General features: G+C 41.8%; 1 pseudogene; it reads left to right on the top strand.

Annotated features, from left to right (window-relative positions):
- The first annotated feature begins 2,031 nt into the window (after window positions 1–2,031).
- On the top strand, window positions 2,032–3,554 carry LOC148141866 (tRNA-splicing ligase complex subunit FAM98B pseudogene; annotated as a pseudogene).
- Window positions 3,555–12,167: the final 8,613 nt, after the last annotated feature.

Raw genomic sequence — 12,167 nt, 5'->3', positions numbered from 1 at the left:
AGGAGGCCATCTGGTGTGTTCTATGGTGGAACTGCTCCTCCTGGGAGCAGATACGGCGGAGGCGGAGGAATTTTTGCAAGAGGTAGGGTGGGAAGAGGTGTAATCCAGGTAGCTGTGGGAGTCGGTGGGTTTGTAGAAAATGTCAGTGTCAAGTCGGTTGTCACTGATGGAGATGGAGAGGTCCAGGAAGGGGAGGGAGGTGTCAGAGATGGTCCAGGTAAATTTAAGGTCAGGGTGGAATGTGTTGGTGAAGTTGATGAATTGCTCAACCTCCTCGCGGGAGCACGAGGTGGCACCAATGCAGTCATCAATGTAGCGGAGGAAGAGGTGGGGAGTGGTGCCGGTGTAATTACGGAAGATCAACTGCTCTACGTAGCCAACAAAGAGACAGGCATAGCTGGGGCCCATACGTGTGCCCATGGCTACCCCTTTGGTCTGGAGGAAGTGGGAGGATTCAAAGGAGAAATTGTTAAGGGTGAGGACCAGTTCGGCCAAACGAATGAGAGTGTCGGTGGAGGGGTACTGTTGGGAACGTCTGGAGAGGAAAGCCATTCTGAAGAACCAAAGCAAATTCTGCAGCAGAGATTTTTAATCCTGCCCTCCCCACCTGAAAGGGTCAGCATGGTGATAATATAGTGAATATGGAGTGATAGTTTTACGATCTATTGCTGTCAGATATCCATTCACATTCCGTGAATGGATATCTGACAGCAATAGATCGTAAAACTCAAGCAAAACTCAATAGATCGAACAACTCAAGCAAAACTTCAAGAGATGTAGGAACAGGATTGAAGCAAAACTTTGACTTTTTAAAAAAATCCTGTGCAGGGAACTCAAAATTAAATGTGTCATTTTATTGATTATCTGAAAAATAATTGAAACACCATCAAAATCCCAAGACCATGCACATATATTCATCTTAATACCTGAAAGCATTAAGTCATCGAATTGCTGCTTATGGCTAGCAGCCAGATTTTCTGCTGAGGTGGCGAACCAATTAAATTATAATTTTATATTCAAAGTAATTAAGCTACTGGGACAGTTAGTGCTAAATAAATTAGAAGGCGAATAATTCAGAATTCTTTACTGAGCATTAATTTTATTGCAGTCTCCTCGGTAATAGATTGGGCTTGAAAATAAACAAAATTATCTAGTGGCACATGCCAACACTCCAGTAATAGGTCAACATGGCGTTGCTGGGCTCCTTGGCACTACAGAGTAACTGGCTTGAGTTATTGGAGTTGGAAACAACTTACATTTTTTGTATTCTCTGGCCTCACAGCTGACTTTGCCCAGCAGATTCTGATATCTCATGTGAGAGCATGCTTCAGGTGTAATGATAGATTTGGTATATGTTCCACTGTCTTGGGTGTGGGTAATGGCACCTCTCCTTTGGTTCAATCTGTTTTCTCAGGTTTATGGTGAATGCGGGAATATTTGTGGATACAAGGAGGCTGCTACCCATCCTCTATCCTTGACAGGGTCTAAGGACCTATTTAGTTTACAGTGATGAGGGGGGTGCCGGTGGACTGGGGTGGACAATGTTAAAAATCACACAACACCAGGTTATAGTCCAACAGGTTTATTTAGAAGTTCTAGCTTTCAGAGCGCTGCTCCTTCATCCTGAGTTTTAACTCAGTTTACAGTGGTAGATGAGGAACTACTAGTGAGTTCTTAATTTAGCAGGAATTGGGTGAATATTACAATTTATTTTGAGAGGACCTGAATATAAAACTAGTGAGGTTACACAAAGGACTGGGGAGACCGTGTTTGGAATATTGTATTCAAGTTTGCTCTCTTTATTTAAGGAAGAATGCATTAGAAACCATTCGGAGAAGGTTTACCAGAGTAACACTTGGAACGGATGAGTTGTTTCATGAGGAAATGTTGGACAGTTTAAATTGTATCCACTGAATTTTGGAAAAATGAGTGTTCACTTAATTAGAGTCGTAGAGTCTCAGAGATATACAGCACAGAAACAGACCCTTTGGTCCAACTAGTCCATGCCGACCAGATAACTCAACCTAATCTTGTCCATTTTCATGGCTTCTCACTGAAGATTTCAAAGAAAGACTAGGAAAGAAGAAAGACTGCTTATAACTTCTTTTATACTTATCATCTGAGCTTCAAACTGCTAGGATCCTACACTCTAAATCTCCTCCAGTGTCTAAAGCTGAAGGCAACGAAGACGTTCGGCAACAGATTAAATTATTTGTGCAGCATTGACTGTGCCCTGCCCTGTACCTGGTGCTGCTGATGCACATTTATTTAAGGTTCTGGAGGAAAAGGTGAAAAATATCATTTTCAAGGTCCGTAAAAGCCACATGGGAGAGGTATTGCTAAAGCTAACATTAACCCCTGAACACTGGGAAAAGTTTATGGTAATAAATGATGCTTTCACAAATGAGTAAGAGGTGTGCAGAAGAATGTTAATCAAACATATAGATGTGACTATCCAGTTATTTGGGTGGTCAGACAACACCAAGGCAAATACAGATAATATGGCAAAGGTGCATCAACCAAAAAGGCACACTTTGTCCCACTTCTTGGCAGCCCGTGAGGAATTATCCAGGATTTAATTGAAACATAGGAAATCCTGAGTGGTCTTGACAGGATAGATGTGAAAAGGATGTTTCCTTGGGAGAATCTAGAATGAGGGAATCATTATTTAAACATAAAAGGTTTTCCATTTAAGATACAAATGCGGAGTTTATTTTTCTCACAGACGGTATTGAGACTTTGGAACTCTCTACAAAGATATAGGTAAATAGATTCTTGATAAACAAAGTGCTGAAAGACGATCCTGGGTAGGGAGGAATGCAAAGTAACCACATCATCCATGACCTTACTAAAAGGCAGAGCAAGCTTGAGGGACCAAATATCTTAATCCTACTGCTAATGCAGATGTTAAAGTTCATTGATGGCGGAGGGATGCAGGCCAACCAGGAAAACATTGCAACAATTGCACCTGGAGGTGACAGAAACAAATTGAGGATTTCCATGGAGGTTAGGCAACATTATTAAAGGTAGTAGTTCAAGAAAGTAGCTCACCGCACCTTCTTAATGGCATCCTGAGACAGGCAATAAATGCAGGCCCAGCCAGTGATGCTCACATCCCTTAAGTGAATCTTTAGAAAGTGTAAGCTGTATTTGTGAGAGAGGGAATATGGTTTGGAACCAGCTTGGGACTTACACTGCAATGAGAATGGGCTCAAAAGAGCACGATGTGATTCTCAGAGTTGTACTGAGGTTTGGTTTCAGCAGAAAGGGTGAAATAACAGAGTTAGCTGGATGGACAATCTCAGCATTAGTGACAAACAAGTCCATGAAGTTCTGGCATTTGATGGAGAGAGGACAGAGGAGATAGGCTGGTAGATACAGACCAATAGACAGATGGGAAAATGCACAAATACAAAGGAACCTCGATTTTCCAGCATTCAATTAACCAAAATTTGGATCATCCAAACATGATCGCAAGTCCCGATGCGTGACCAACTCTGTTATCTGGCATCGATTATCTGGTATTCAATTAACCGAGTGAAATACTCTCCACCCATGTCCTTCAGATATTCGAATTTCCTCTGTAGATTGAAAGGCAAGATGATAAGTAGACCAATTAAAAAAAAAGATGGATTCAGATGGCATAAATGAACAATGCAGTGACTCCACACAGAACTCACAATGCTGCATATTATAGCAGACATTTATCCTGAAGCCAACAGATTTTGATATTGATGAAATTGAGCCTTGAACTTACACCCAGTCTTATCTATGAATATGCAAATTAGACAATTGTACTATTAATTCTTAAAATAATCACAAAGTGCATAAAAGAACTGTGGCCTGAATGTCTCATGAAAATGTAAAGAAATTAAATTTCAAAGAAACCTAATCTGGACTTTGAGCTCTATCTGCATAATAATAGATTAATTTAATTAGTGATTCAAAATACAAATCAGGCTTTGAATCCCTATCCCTTGAAAAGGTTGGTTTGCTCCCTCTGAGTGTACAAGACACACAGTAGTGGATAGTTGCATTCTAACATGGGACCTGGCATGAAAGCTGCGTAAATCATCCTATTCCCAACCTTCCCTGGAATTGAGAATGGGCCCTTCCAATTACTGTTTCCTTTTACCACAGGACAACGGTGGGGTCAGGGTGTTTGTGTATGCGAAGTAACATGAATGTAGGATATTAACCTGCACCTGACTGAAACCCTTACTCCAACTTCACTGTTGGTATCCATGATTTGAAATATTTGACCAAGTTAAAAGGACAGGAAGGATGGAACTGAAATATCGTCGTGATAAAAGATCTTATTGAGACAGTAAACTGGGGCATGCAGCCTGTATAGTTTAGGGGTATTCAAATGATGTACCTCAGCCCAGTCTGACCTCAGTGTATTGAATACTGTATAGGTGTCAAGTAGAAGCCTTCTACAGCACTGCCATATTTTCCATTAATGTGCAGGAATTCCACAATATCATTACAGCAAAAAGTACCTGAAATATTCGGCAGCTCCATGAGAGAAATGGAGTTATGTTGCAGATAAATGATCTCTCATCGAAAGAATAGGGTCACTTAAAGATCAGCAAGGCCGTCTATGTGTGAAACCGCAGGAGATGGGTAAGATGCTAGATGAGTATTTTGCATCAATCTCTGCAGTGGAGAAGGATGTGGAAGATATAGAATGTGGGGAAATAAATAGCAGCATCTTAAAAGCTGTCTATGGTGCTGGATGTCTTAAAACGCATAAAGATGGATAAATCTCCAGGGCCTGATCAGGTGTATTGTAGAACTCTATGGGAATGAGGGATGAGACTGCTGGGCCCCTTGCTGATTTATTTGTATTATCGATAGTCACAGGTAAAGTGCCAGAGGACTGGAGGTTGGATAACATTGTGCCACTTTTAAGAAAAGTGGTAAGAAAAAGCCCCAGGGAACTATAGACCAATGAGCCTGACATTGGTGGTGGTCAAGTTGTTGGAGGGAATCCTGAGGGATAGGATTTACACGTATTTGGAAAAGCAAGGACTGATTAGGGATAGTCAACATGGCTTTGTGGATGGGAAATTGTTCCCACTAACTTGATTGAATTTTTTGAAGAAGTAACAAAGAGGATTGATGAGGGCAGAATGGTTGATGTGATCTATATGGATTTCAGTAAGGCATTTAACAATGTTTCTCATGGTAGACAGGTTAGCAAGATTAGGTCTCATGGGATATGGAGAGAACTAGCAATTTGGAAATAGAACTGGCTTGAAGGTAGAAGGCAGAGGGTGGTGGTGGAGGGTTGCTTTTCAGACTGGAGGCCTGTGACCAGTGGCGTACTGCAAGGATCAGTGCTGGATCCACTGCTTTTCGTCATTTATATAAATGATTTGGATGTGAACTTAGGAGGTACAGTTAGTAAGTTTGCAGATGACACTAAAATTGGAGGTGTAGTGGACAGCGAAGAAGGTTACCTCAGAATACAACGGGATCTTGATCAGATGGGCCAATGGGCCGAGGAATGGCAGATGGAGTTTTATTTAGATAAATGGAAGGTACTGCATTTTGGAAAGGCAAATCAATGCAGGACTTGTACACTTAATGTCCTAGGCTGTGTTGCTGAACAAAGAGACCATGGAGTGCAGGTCCATAGATCCTTGAAAATGGAGTTGCAGGCAGATAGGATGATAAAGAAGGTGTTTTGTATGCTTTCCTTTATTGATCAGAGCATTGAGAATAGGAGTTGGGAGGTCATGTCGCTGCTTACAGACACTTATTAGGTCATTTTTGGAATACTGCATACAATTCTGCTCTCCCTGCTATTGGTAAGATGTCGTGAAACTAGAAAGGGATCAGAAAAGATTTACAAGAATGTTGCCAGAGTTGGAAAGCTTGAGCTATACAGACAGGCTGAATAGGCTGGGGCGATTTTCCCTGGAGTGTCGGAGGCTAAGGGGTGACCTTATAGAAATTTATAAAATCATGAGGGGCATGATATGGAGGTACTGGTATTGGACTGGGGTGTACAAAATTAAAAATCACACACCACCAAGTTATACATGAGGGGCATGAATACTGTAAATAGACAAGGTCTTTTCCCTGCGGTGGGGGAGTCCAAAACTAGAGGACACAGGTTTAAGGTAAGAGTGAAAAGATAACAAAATGGATCTAAGGGACAACTCTTTCAAGCAAACAATGCTGCAAATACGGAATGAGCTACCAGAGGAAGTGGTGGAGGCTGGTACAATTACAACATTTAAAAGGCACCTGAATGGGTATATGAACAGGAAGATTTTAGAGGTATATGGGCCAAATGCTGGCAAATGGGACTAGATTTACGTAGGATATCTGGTCGGCATGGACAAGTTGGACTGAAGGGTCTGTTTCCATGCTGTATATCTCTATGACTCTACAATGCTGGGCGTCACGGGACCGGGGTTTGATTCCACCCTCACGCAAATGTCTGCGTGGAGTTTGCACATTCTCCCTGTGCCAGCGTGGGTTTCCTGTGGGTGCTCTAGTTTCCTCCCGCAGTCCAAAGACGTGTAGGCAAGGTGGGTTAGCTATGGTAAATGCAGGGTTACTGGGATAGGGTAGGGGGTGGGTTAGAACAGGATGCTCTTCAGAGGGTCAGCGTGGACTCATTGGGTCAAATGGCCTGCTTCCACTATGTAGGGATTCTATGAACTAGAAAGATTAGAGATGCAACAGGTTTTAAGAAAGCACAGAGGCAGAAAAAGAGAAGAAAATAACTAAATACAAGGTTTATGATCAGATAGAAGGTTACAAAGTCTAACAGGATAACAGTGCAAATCAAATAAGGGTGGGAATAGATGTAGGAATACAATAATTTAGCTTAAAATTGTATTCTTCACAGGAACCAATCCAAAGTTACGCCCTGCTTCCAAACAGAATTGTTTTCCCATTTTGCATTGAGTTGGAGCTTGATCAAAAGCTTATTCCCTCCATCTTTTGAGAATCTCCACAGGGTGAGGGGGTCCAAAACTACAGGGCATAGGTTGAAGCTGAGAGGGGAAAGATTTAAAGGGGAAAGTGGGCGGCACGGTGGCACAGTGGTTAGCACTGCTGCCTCACAGCGCCAGAGACCCGGGTTCAATTCCCGCCTCAGGCGACTGACTGTCTGGAGTTTGCACATTCTCCCCGTGTCTGCGTGGGTTTCCTCCGGGTGCTCCGGTTTCCTCCCACAGTCCAAAAATGTGCAGGTCAGGTGAATTGGCCATGCTAAATTGCCCGTAGTGTTAGGTGCAGGGGTAAATGTAGGGGAATGGGTCTGGGTGGGTTGCGCTTCGGCGGGTCGGTGTGGACTTGTTGGGCCGAAGGGCCTGTTTCCACACTGTAAGTAATCTAATCTAATCTAAAAAGAATCTGAATGTTAACTTTTTCACGTAGACAGTGGTGCATGTATGGAATGAGCTGCCAGAGAACGTGGTTGAAGCTGGTACAATTGCAACATTTAAAAGGATGGGTTTATGAATAGGAAGGATTTAGAGGAATAGGGGCCAAATGCTGGCAAATGGGACGAAGTCAGATTGGAATGTCTGGTCAATGTGGACAAGTTGGACCGAAGGGTCTGTTTCCATGCTGTATAACTCTTTGACTCTATAACTTCTGACTTGCAGACGCAGGTATTGGACTGAGGTGTACAAAGTTAAAAATCACACACCAGGTTATAGTCTAACAGGTTTACTTGGAAACATTAGCTTTCGGAGCACTGCTCCTTCATCAGGTGATAGTGGAGAACAAGATTGTAAGACACAGAATTTATAGCAAAACTTTTGATATAACATTGTAAACTTTTGCTATAAATTCTGTGTCTTACAATCTAATTCTCCACAATCACCTAATGAAGGAGCAGTGCTCCGAAAGCTAGTGCTTCCAAATAAACCTTTGGACGATAACCTGGTGTGTGATTTTTAACTCTATAACTTTTGGCAACAAACGTGAAACTCCTTTTCCCAGCTATGCCAAGGTAAATCTCCCAGTGTCCTTAAAGCTCTACAGGCCCCTTCTCTTTGATCAGGGAACCAGCTGTCAACACCAAATTCTCCCTCAATTTCTCTCAATCTCTATTTCTCTTAAGACTCTGAGTCATTAATTCTTCAAAAAGCTAGGCAGGGCTGCTTCAGCCTTTGTGTTGAGGTGTGAAACCTAGCACTGGGATTTTAACTAGGACTTGACTGGGCCCCCAGTTCCCATGGCAACCAGGTCACATTGGTTTATCATTGGGATCATATTCAGATGTCCCTCTCCACTATTGCATTTCACCGTGATTTAAAAGAGTTTAAAATATACCGTCTGATAAGTCATAATACTGATAACATTTGTCATGAGTCGTATTTAAAAGGATGGGATCCAGATTTTACCCTACATCAAACAGGATATTGATGATAGCTGTCAAAGAAAATTGAATACCTGCCTTCTCAAGAGAATGAAATTTGTGAGATATTAGGAGCAGTACCGGATTGTTCAGATGCAGGCTGATGAAGTAATTCTCCTTAAAGTAGGTCTGTAACCTGAGTGGACTCTGACCAGAGTTGACTGGATGGAATGAATAGCCTTTTCCCGCTCTGGAATCTCTCACATTCATATTTGTTGCTGATAGCCTTGCATTAAAAATGACAAACAGCAGTGGTCCCAAAACAGATCTTTGTGGCACATCACTAGTAACTGGACTCCAGGTTGAATATTTTCCATCAATCACCACTCGCTGCCTTCTTTCAGAAAGTCAGTTTCTAATCCAAACTGCTAAATCACCCTCAATCCCATGCCTCTGCATTTTCTCCAACAGTCTACCATGTGGAACTTTATCAAAGGCTTTATTGAAGTCCATGTATACCACATCAACTGCCCTACCCTCATCTACATGCTTGGTCACCTTCTCAAAAAAATCAATGAGGTTTGTGAGACACGACCTGCCCTTGACAAAACCATGTTGACTACTTGAAATCAAATTATTGCTTGCTAGATGATTTATAAATCTTATCTCTTATAATCCTTTCCAAAACCTTTCCTACAACAGAAGTAAGGCTTACTGGTCTATAATTCCCTGGGTCATCTCTAATGCCCTTCTTGAGCATGGGCACAACATTTGCAATCCTCCAGTCCTCTGGTACTAAGCCTGTAGACAATGACGATTCAAAGATCAAAGCCAAAGGCTCTGCTATCTCCTCCCTAGCTTCCCAGAGAATCCTCGGATAAATCCCATGCAACCCAGGGGACTTGTCTACTTTCACTCCTTCTAGAATTCATAACACCTGTTCATAACTAACCTCAATCCTTTCTAGTCTAATATCCTCGTACCTCATTCTTCTCTACAATATTCTCCTTTTCCTGAGTAAAAACTGATGAGAAATGTTTGTTTAGCACCTCTCCGATCTCCACAAGGTCCACACTCAACTTCCCACTTCTGTGTGTTCTGGGTGTTATGGAGTGTGGTTAACTGAAATAAAGCCTCATTAAAGGTGTGGACTTTGACTCAGTTTAAATACAGTTATCCTCTAGTTTATAACAGCCCAATGAACAAATGGGGAAAAAAAACCATGTGTTTGCTGACGAATGGGAAGTAGAATACAATCTTGCTCAAATTTGGTTACAAGCCAATGGAAGTTCAGTTACATAACTTCTGACATTGCCAAATGCAAGTGTACAAAATGATGATCAAAGATGTTTGCAGTCTTGACGCATGAACACTTTTTTTCTTCATTCTCTATCTTATCTGATTTACAGCCAAGTTGAGGGAGAGATATGAATGCCAAGTAAGATTGAGAGCAAACACAAATGTCCATCACTTACAACTTTGGCCTTTACTGTGCTTTATGAATATTACTTACATGATAGCTGTATTTATTACAATGCTGTTCTCCTTAAAAACTTATGACTGTTGTTTTAATTTGGATTATTAATACAGGCTCACCAGTGTAGTTGATGCCCACTCTAAGATGTAGCGGGCAGTTGTCAGTCTTAATGGTGTCAGTAACGGTGCAACCTGGTGCACACTGGAAGGTACTGACAGAGGGATGATATTTCTCAGTCTTTTATTGACAACCTTACTGTCAATTGTTTTATAATGCTGAGGCCCAACTAGGCTAGGTCTCTTACTTTGCTTTGTTTAAGTGATTGGACAATTCAATATTCTAATCCTGCAAAATAGTTTCAAGTTTCAAAGACAACAAGCTGTCACCGAAAGTGTTTGATTCAGTCACTGTCAATCCGATGTTCTCAGTTCAGAAACAGCAGTCATTTTGCATGTGATCTGCAAGGCCATTCTCATAGAAAAGCTGAAAAATGTGTTGCTGGAAAAGCACAGCAGGTCAGGCAGCATCCAAGGAGCAGGAGAATCAACATTTCGGGCATAAGCCCTTCTTCAGGACATTCCTGAAGAAGGGCTTATGCCTGAAACGTCAATTCTCCTGCTCCTTGGATGCTGCCTGACCTGCTGCGCTTTTCCAGCAACACATTTTTCAGCTCTGATCTCCAGCATCTGCAGTCCTCACTTTTTCTTGCATTCTCATATAAAAGTAAACTTGGTGTATTCAGTCCCTACTTGGAGAAGGTGTTAAGTTCTGAAAGGGTTAATGCTAAGTTGTACATTAAGCACCGCCCAACATGAGGATATTATGCAGATATTGGTGTGAGGACAGTTTGGGATCTCAAAGGAGATGGACCAGGTTTCCCTCATATACTTAGGAATGATGTCTGTCTTACGAAGTCAATTTGTACTTGATGACTGTCATGCAATAAACTAAGTCTAGTTCAAGACAAAAGCATCTTATTATTAGACTACCAAGTGTTTTTTCTCCACCACACTAGACTCCAGCCATGAAGCTCTCACAGTAAAAGGACCATAGCAATCCAATCTACCTGATGCACCTTTCAGCAAGGTGACTATGGTACGGTTCCATCCTACAACACCTGTAAAGCAGCATCAGAAGCTGAATAGAAACACAGATTGGGGGTACGCTGCCGCTAATTCTTTCTTCCTTCTGTGCAGAGTTCCGGTTTCTCTGCTCATATTGTGTAAAAGAAATTAGAAGTCGTGCAGTTGGAGGATGATTGAGCATGCGCAGAGGGTTTCCCAGTGGCCTTAGCTAAAAGGGAACGTTGGTTATGGCATCTCCACCCACTGTCCAAACATTTCTATAAGAGCTGTCAGCTCTTTGCAGCTGACGACAGAGAGAATTGGCTCATTCTTAGTCTGGACTGGGTTATAATCCAACGCTAGAGGTTAAAGCACTGTGTTTAAAATTTGTCCGACAGTGAGAAATGGTCGCGAATGAATTGATAACCTGTTTCCCGGACCTTATTGCATCGGCTTCCAATGAAATTAGGAAAGATATAAAACAGGCTGCCAACATGGTATTTCTCATTTCATGCAATTGCTCAAAGTCAATACTTATCTCACTGTGTCACCCAACCCATATTCCTGAGTTTCTTAAATATTCAGCAGAAATGTTTGCCGCAGAACATGCTGAAGGAACCAATGCAGTAAAAGAGGCTGAGTTACAGCTTACCCTTAATGACTTAGTTTGGTTTCTTTGGGTGGAATGCAAGTCTATGAAGAGAGTCCCTGATTTATGACCATCCTACTTATGAACGTTCGTACTTATGAACGTGATCCCATACAGGGATGTACTTTTAAAGACCTGACATTTGGTCGTTTCCTGTACTGACAAACGGCTGTGTCACTCATGAATGGACTCCAGAATGGGACCTGTTCACAGCTTGAGGACTGCTTGTTCAATTTGTGGGACCAATGTCCGGAGGTTACTCTGAAGCTTTCCTGTGTGAAGTAACCAAACAGCAGTGACCTAGAGCAGTACTGGCAAGACAACAGCAATCATTGTTGGAATAGATTAAACTCATCCACCTTGGTAATCATTCACTTTCATATGTATGAGTTAGAGAATGGGGCGTCACAGTGATTCAATGATTGATTCATCCTTTGCTCAACAGGGATGACAATGATGTTGCTTTCATTGTTTAGTTGTAATTCTGTACTCCCACAATTCCTACAGGATGCTACAATGACTAGGAGCATGGGCCCGAGTATTGAGCTATAATATTTCAATCGTCTTCAATGTAACTGTGTAACAGAAAGTCCATGTCACCCTTAATATATGATGTGCCATTCAGATACGATTGGCCACTATTATGAA

Source organism: Chiloscyllium plagiosum, unplaced genomic scaffold, assembly GCF_037043375.1.
Source record: "Chiloscyllium plagiosum isolate Xiang-an unplaced genomic scaffold, Cpla_swu_hap1 HiC_scaffold_31, whole genome shotgun sequence".
Lineage (NCBI taxonomy): Eukaryota > Metazoa > Chordata > Chondrichthyes > Orectolobiformes > Hemiscylliidae > Chiloscyllium > Chiloscyllium plagiosum.
Note: the sequence above shows the minus strand (reverse complement) of the source record. Positions and strands in the feature narration are given on the sequence as shown.